The sequence below is a fragment of the Pseudophryne corroboree genome, chromosome 8 (assembly GCF_028390025.1).
Source record: "Pseudophryne corroboree isolate aPseCor3 chromosome 8, aPseCor3.hap2, whole genome shotgun sequence".
Taxonomy (NCBI): domain Eukaryota; kingdom Metazoa; phylum Chordata; class Amphibia; order Anura; family Myobatrachidae; genus Pseudophryne; species Pseudophryne corroboree.
The window spans coordinates 79,641,039-79,648,890 of record NC_086451.1 but is presented as its reverse complement, the minus strand read 5'-3'; positions in this window follow the sequence as shown (position 1 = coordinate 79,648,890).

Sequence of the window (7,852 nt, the reverse complement as noted above, 5' to 3'; positions counted from 1 at the left end):
TGTGACAGGGCGGCTGTGATCTCACCTCTAGAGTTTCCTGCACAAGAGCCGCAAACTTTCTGCACAGTCCACACTTACCCTCCCTCCTTGTCTGCCATGGTGCTCGCTGGTAGCTGCGGTGCGGCGCTTCTTCCGTCCTCGCTGTCCGGACGATGTACCCCTCTCTCGGTCAGGGCGGCTGGTCGCGGGGGGTAGCTCCTCTCCGTGTCCCCGGTCTCCACTCTGCTCCTCCCGCTAATGTTCCCTGCCTCAGGCAGCCACTGAATGGCAGTGAGTGGGTCCTTTTATGTGTCCCCACCCGAGAGGGGGTCTTTTAGTGACCCCTTCGCCCTGCTGTGGTTGGCGGCACAGCGGGTCCTATGACCTAGGCGCTACCATTTCAAATCTGTTGCGGACCGGCAGCCAAGCAAGAACGGTCCGCGGCAGATTTGAAATAGTAGCGGCGCCGTGGTCAGGAGCGAGAGCTCGATGCGGCGGGGGTCTTCAGACACAGTGCTCGAAGAAGTGCCGGTATGCCATACCGTTGTATACCGGTCCACTTCGAGCACTGTGTGTGTGTGTGTGTGTGTGTGTGTGTGTGTGTATATATATACACACACATGCTCAAGTTCAGAATCTGGTATTCCCTTTACATCTACATGGATAGTGAAACTGGTAGCCCAGGGGGTCCCACATTCTGATCTTGAGTGTGTGTGTGTGTGTGTGTGTGTGTGTGTGTGTGTGTGTGTGTGTGTGTGTGTATATATATATATATATATATATATATATATATATTATTGCTGACTGTGGCTGGGACTGTTTGTGGCTATACACTGAGGATGTAGTGGCAGGAGGCGGAGCCGGCCAGGGTCAGGTAACTACAACTTAAGGGTAAGGGATTGTTTTGCAAAGAAGCAAAAAAGAAGAGGACTATAATGTCTCTCAGGGGCACACTTAATTTCTATAGATAGATAGAAAAATGAAAAGAATAGATGAGAGATTGTAGTTTATATGTAGAATTAGATAAAACTTAACTTTTAATGGTATTAACAGACGAAAAAATTGTAAAATTATAACTGTGTGTCAGCAGTATAAATTACGATCGTCTGAACAAGCTCCTCCCAGCGAAACGCGCGTCACTTCCGGTCCGGCACCCGACTTCCGGGACCTCCGTGACAGGGCTCCGGCGGACGGACTCCTCTCCGGCATCGTAGCAAGTATTTGACCGCTCCATGTAGCGGAATCAGCTCCCTGGTTACATTACCTCCCTGTGTATCCATCACTGGAACATAGGAAAGGTTCACACTGCTCCAAAGGCATCATATAGGTCCGGTTCCCTTGCAACTACTGTGCAGGGTACAACACCTGTCTATTGGTTTCCATGGTAACACCTTATATACAGGACAATTACCAAGTGCAGGGAAACCATTTTCCAAGTGTTAACCAATTAATAGATAGATCTATCTCCCCAGCAACGACTGTGCAGGGTTTAACACATGTATCTTGGTTTCCAAGGTAACGGCTTACATACAGAGCATTTACCAAGTGCAGGGAAACCACTTATCAACTACTAATCAATTCCTTGTATACACTATTAATTAATCAATTTTTATTTATATTTGTGATACTTACTCTATACAGGGAAGCATGTATTAGCCCCTTATCAAATGTATCAAATCTCAATCAGTGTGGTAACCATTTGATTTTCTGCATTCCTACTGCAGGCGAGCTGTGTTTACTTAATACACCTACAATTGCTCTTTATTTGCTGGATTATTGATTACTTGTTTTATATGAATATATGGGTCAGCACACATTTTTCGCTAATATTTATTTATAAGATAATCAGTGTAATACCAAGGCGTCTTCTAGCAATAAATGTACAGTCGCTCTTGCAATTTATTGTATCTACGTGAATTCTACTCAGTCATTGCACTGTATAAGGCGCTCATAACTTTATTGTGATTACATAAACCTTTTCTTTAAGCTAGCTTATCACTAAATTAAACAACACCACACACTGAAATAAAGACACGGACACAGTAGCTGGAGTTAAAGGTCAGACGATGTTTATTAATCGCTGACCAACTCTTTAAACTATAATTGTGATCGAATTAGAATTGATTTCGAATATGGACTTAAATTTAGTTTGGAGGATGGCAAACAGAAAGTCGCTGCCACACACCAGCACCCGTCACCTAGATGAAAACCACCAAACCAAGGAGGGGAGTACACATACCCCGCCTCCTTCCCGCATAACCCGCATTGTGCTGGCCTTACCCCTCTTTCTCTGGCAAACGTTCGGTTCCCGCAGGGGAACGTCTAAATGTCCAACCGCAAGAAAAGGACACACCTGCCGTCCTTCTAAAGAGGGAGCCCCACAATGACCACTTATGCCTGTGTGACAGCTGGTTGGTAGCGACTTCCCGCCACAAAGGTTTACAAACCGCCACCGCCATCCGCAACCAGCAACCAAAACCAACTCAAAACAACTAAATAGCCCTACCGAAAAAGGACCAAAAATATCTTACAGGAAAAAATTCTGCACTCCTTCCGAAGAAAAATTAACCCCATCCTCCTTGTAGAACTGCCTATTACGCAGCACAAGTAAAGGATGCCTGATCGCTACGCCATCTAAGGCCCTAACGAAGAGAGACGCTGCCGAATTCACCTTCTTGCGGGCCTTCTCCAGCGCCGAGAAACGCACCGCACCACGCCAATGAAAACGCGGAACTATCTCCGACCAAACAATTCGCACTCATGGCCAATGACAACGAATCGCCACCAAATCTGCCTTAGCGGACAATTCAAACTTAAGCCCCTAACTCGACCTAGATCATTACCACCTAAATGAAGGACAATCAACTAGGGCGACCCAGCGGCGCACCCGAGAAAAAAGGAACCGCAACAAATCACCCCACAACATACCTCTGACACCTAACCATCAAAATTCCCTAGACCCAAAAACTTCAGCTGCCATAAGTGCCCTGTGATGCCTTGCCGCCCAAAAATATAGGCATGGCCAACCAGCCATATCTGTTCCAAAATTGATGATAGCTGAAAAGAAAACATCCTAACATCAGAATTGTGAACACAATACATAGAATGCTTAACATAACAAAAAACCCAAGTGAAGGAGAAAAATCAAAAAACCTCCCGTGGACCTTGATAGAACAGCCAATTGAAATTAGGCCCCCTCGGAGGAAAAATTTTAAAAATTCACTTCACACCCTCGATTCCTGAACGGTAGTCGTTCAAAAACCGGCGAGTAAACATGTTTTTGGGTTAGCGCAACAGGCGCACCTACGACTTATCCAACTGACATAAGATCTAAAGGAGGCAGACTTCCAACGGCCCAGCTCCCTAATAGCCGTAGGGGATTAACCCGTAGCTGCTGCATGGGTAGCCGACCCAATCCGCAGAGAATGGGTACCGAAGTCTGCCCCCCACAAACCGCCAAACATTTTTCAACACAGCAGCAAATTGAAACTTTGTCAGCGGGCCAACCTGCGCGTGCACCAGCAACTGGTCGCCCCCCGGAGGCCTCCACCGTCTATACTCCTGCGTCAACCGCAGCGGGCAAGCGCCCGTTTCCTCCTGGGCCTCCAAGGCCACTCCGCGACCCCGACCTGTTTGATCTGTCTTGGACCGCACAATCCTACAGAGTAAACAGGCCATCCTGCATGCGCCCCTATTCGTAGAGCAGACCCGAATCCACCTCGAATTCCGAGGTCGCAATTAGCGGCAGCACACACAGCAACTCCGTCAGACGTTGCACGTCACAGATCTATGGGAGTCCGGGGGCGCCGGACGCAAACCTAGCCCAACTTTTCAGCGCTCTGGAAAGGACCAAAGACCCCGTGGGGTCCCTCGTCCCGTGGAGCCGCGAATGAAAAGCAATGCCCGCAAGGGCAGATGCCATAGCCGCTTTTGGCCTACCGGTTTGGCAATGTTCCCAAACAAAGACCATCAAGGCGCAGCCGAGGACTCACCCGCTACCCCGCGCCTACTTTGAAAGACCGACCCATCGTGCCAGGTTGCATCATAAGCCCTGCTAGTGGGGGGAGCCAGCGCGCACGTGGCTAGAGCGGCTAACCCGATTCGACAATCCGTCAGACAGAAGGCGGGCACAGTAAACCCTCAGCCGCCTCTCCCGGAACCAACGCCCGGAACTTGTCAAAATGGAATCGAGACCACGCATCCGCCATTCCGTTGTCGATTCCAGGAACGTGACGGGCCCTGACCTTAAAAATGCGCCGCAAGCAAACTAATACTAGATGCCGTAGCAGCCGCAGAGCCTACAGGAGAGGAGGAACGCTGATTATTAATCGCATGTACCACCCCCAAATCGTCGCAGCGAAACGAGATGTCCCTATCCGCGCACTGGCAGGCCCCTAAATCCAGAGCCACTATGATCGGGAACAATTCCAGCAAAAGGAGGTTCTTGGTAAAACCTAGCGTTACCCCAGGGGCCGGCCAAGCAGCAGCGCACCATGCCCCAGAAAACCGTATACGTGCACCCTTGTCGCAGCTTGCTGTAACAACAAGGTGCAGGCCACAAAAACCTCCCTGGTGACGGACACCAGGAAAGAGACCAACTCCGCAAATCATACCTGATTTCGCGTGGAAGGTACATGGTGCGATGTCGCCGGACCGTCCTGGCCGTGGCCCGTTCAAGTCTGCGACAGAAAATCATCCTCATGGGGATAATCCGGCCCGCAAAGTTGAAAGAACCCACCAAGGAGTGTACCTGCATAATCCAAACCCCGCGTTTTCCCAAACCGTCAGTAATTAAACCCAAAAGCTTACGCACTCTATCTTCGGGTGGGACAGCAACCCCCCACCGTGCGTATTTCCGTTCCTAATAGCTAATACAAGTGCAGGGGCCCCTATCTTGTCCGGCGCGACTGGCACCCTTGAACTGCGAACAAGGATCTGGCAAACCGACAGCATATCCCCACAGATCGAAATACCCCCCGGACCCACAAAGAGAAAGTCTTCCAGGCATTGAGCCACCCCGCTTTGGCCGGGGACGGACTGGACGCACCAATGCCCAATTGGGCTGACACTCTCAAAGCAGGCGCAGGAGACCAAACAACCCATGGGGAGACACCGATCCATGTAAAACTCGCCCCCTAGTTTGAAAACCCGAAACCACCGGGAATACGGAGGCAGTGGAAGTAGCCAGAAATCCGGCTCCACGTCCCATTTTTTTCCAACAGACCCCCCGGACCGCAATTCCGCACCAAGCGCAGAGCGTCATCAAAAGATTGATAATGTAACCTGCATTAAACCTGCGATCAGGGTACGTCTGTATCCGGCGGAAACTGCCCGTGGCCTGCTTGGGCACCACCCCCACGGGAGAAATGCACAAGGAGGGCAACGAGAGAAAGGCGTAGGGCCCGGACATGCGCCCTAAGCCGATCTCCCCGTCCACTTGCCGCCGGACCCACTGCAGTATCTCGCGCGCCCATCCCAAATTCCGGTGGGCCACACGTGCACCTAATCCGAAGTGGGCAAACGGACACCGTGTAGGAACCCAACCAAGCGGAAGGACGCTGCCGTCTTGTCGGGGTATACGCTCAGCCAGCGCCGCAACTCGGGAACTTGAATCGTGAAGGAGGTTTTACTTGCCCATTCCCCCGGCCTCGGCAGGAGCGGAGGCTTACCGCTCGCCGCTGAGGTGCAATCTTTGTCTGGGTGACTGGCCCCGCAACTTACACGAGTGGCGAAAATTGACAATTCACCCCCCTGACGCACTTGCCCTCGCTATAGGCAAACACTTCCCTATCCCTATCGACCGGGGACCCGGAGCCCCGGCCGCCCCGGGCTTCTTGACCGTGACGTCCGGGGTGTGCTTAACCTGTTGCGTGACCTACAACCACACCCTGACATCCTTGAAAACCCGTGGGCAGGATGGAGTTGCCATCCTGACTACGACGGAACTTCCATCGTAATCCCGACAAGCGAAACCCTTGGATTCCAAGTACCTGTCCTGTGCTAAAACAGATATTTCACTACACTGGCCTAATCCCCGGGTCACGATTCCGTGTAGCAAGCCATAAAAAAGAAAAATCAAACCTTCGCAACAACTGGTGGCAATTGCGGAAAGCCTTTTCCCAATGCCACCCGTTTACCAAGCTGCGTCAAAAACCTGCCGCATCTCATCCGTAAGGGTGAAGATGTAAACGTACTTTATTATGTTTTTTCGTGCATCCGTTTTTCACCCCACCTGCAACTGCCGTGTTGCCGCGATGCACCATCACCGTATAACGGGAGGGGTCGGAGGCACCGCCGACGCCAGCGCTGCCCCTTTCCGTGATTCTTTCGCCATGCACCGCGCAATAAGTCTAGCTAATTTACGCGGGCATCGCGGAGAACCTACAGATACCATGCTAGACGAGGAGGAATAACTACTAGACTAAACAATGTGAAGGAATAGCGTGCTCACCCGTGCTTGAAGGACCCGGAACAGCCTCGACGGATGCACCCGACCCGGTGGCGGCCGAACCTCTCCCGCCGGTGCTGCGGCCGCAACCCTCACCGATCTCCGTCCCCTCCGCGACGCCGACCCGAAATCATCCAGCACCTGTGAGGAAGAAACAGAAGGGACAACATGCGCCGGAGAGACCTGCGCGTAACGACAATGGGGGTAACAGGAGGGGGCAGGGGCCAAACCCCGGCGCGGATTGCCCGCGGGAAGCGGCCGGGCAGGACCCCCAATTGGGGGGTACGCAGAGGCCCGGGAGAAGGCAGCCCCGGCCACGGGGAAGCCGCCTATGGTGTAAGCAGGACGCCATGAAGAATGCGGCAGGTACTGTCTGCCCCAGAAAATACCGACGCAACCGGAAGTAACTGGGGAGGAGCCGAGGGGGGGGGGGGGGGTCGGCGAACCGTGCGCTAACGGATTCGCCCCAGACAGTGACGGCCCAGAATATGAGCCCGAAAATGCAGGGGGGGGGGACCGCAACCCGAGGGACGCCGACCGCCCGCGTGTCCGGACGCCGACGTCCGAGCCGCAAACGTCTGGGAAAAATTGTGGGGCGGACGTAACTGGTATTCCTATGTGTGACGCTCCGACGGCCGTAGGGACCGTCGGTGCAAGGGCCAGGGAAGGCACCCGGGGAAAAATTTGCTCCGCAGCGAACCCCTTGAGGCGCGCCCAACGTGAGAGCAGGGGCCTAGTTGGTGAAACTGCGTCGCCACCAGCTGCACGCTCCCGGCGGGCCAGGGGGAGGAGCCAAAAACCCGACACCCGGGGGTGACGCCACGGGATCCCGTGCAACGGGCGACTGGGAGCCCCGTCAAAAGGTTCCCGATGCGGGATTCCCGACCGGACACCCACGCCCTGTCACATTAGGAGGGGTGGGTGCCGCTGCAGTCCCAGCCACGCCCCCCGCCCCGAAGATCCCCGGGCCCGCCATCCTCCCCCCCATAGACGGGGGGGGCCACGGTCCCGCTTTCAGGGAGGGGGACCTGCGTCCCAGCTGCTGGTCCGGGGTCAGCGGGCACACAACCCCGCTGTCCCAGAGTGAAATTCCTGCTGCGCAACGGAGCCCCCCCCCTCCCCCCGCCGCGGCCGCCGGCGCCACGTGTGCGCCCGAGCCGCCGCTCAGAGCCATTGGCGGGGAGGGAAGGGGAGGCCCGGAGCCGGAACAAGCGGTGTGCAGAAACCGCCGGGGACGATGGTGACCGCGGGCCGGCCGAGCCGTGCGTCTCGGCGGCACGCGCAGCGCAGCCATCGTCCGCACCTTCGAGCTGGCGGGGAGAGCGGGCCGAACTGCCCGACCCCGCCGAGTGTCCGCCGCCGCTGACAGCACCCACGTGGTGCCGCACTACGGGAGCGGGCGATGTGGTGTCCACGGCCTCTACT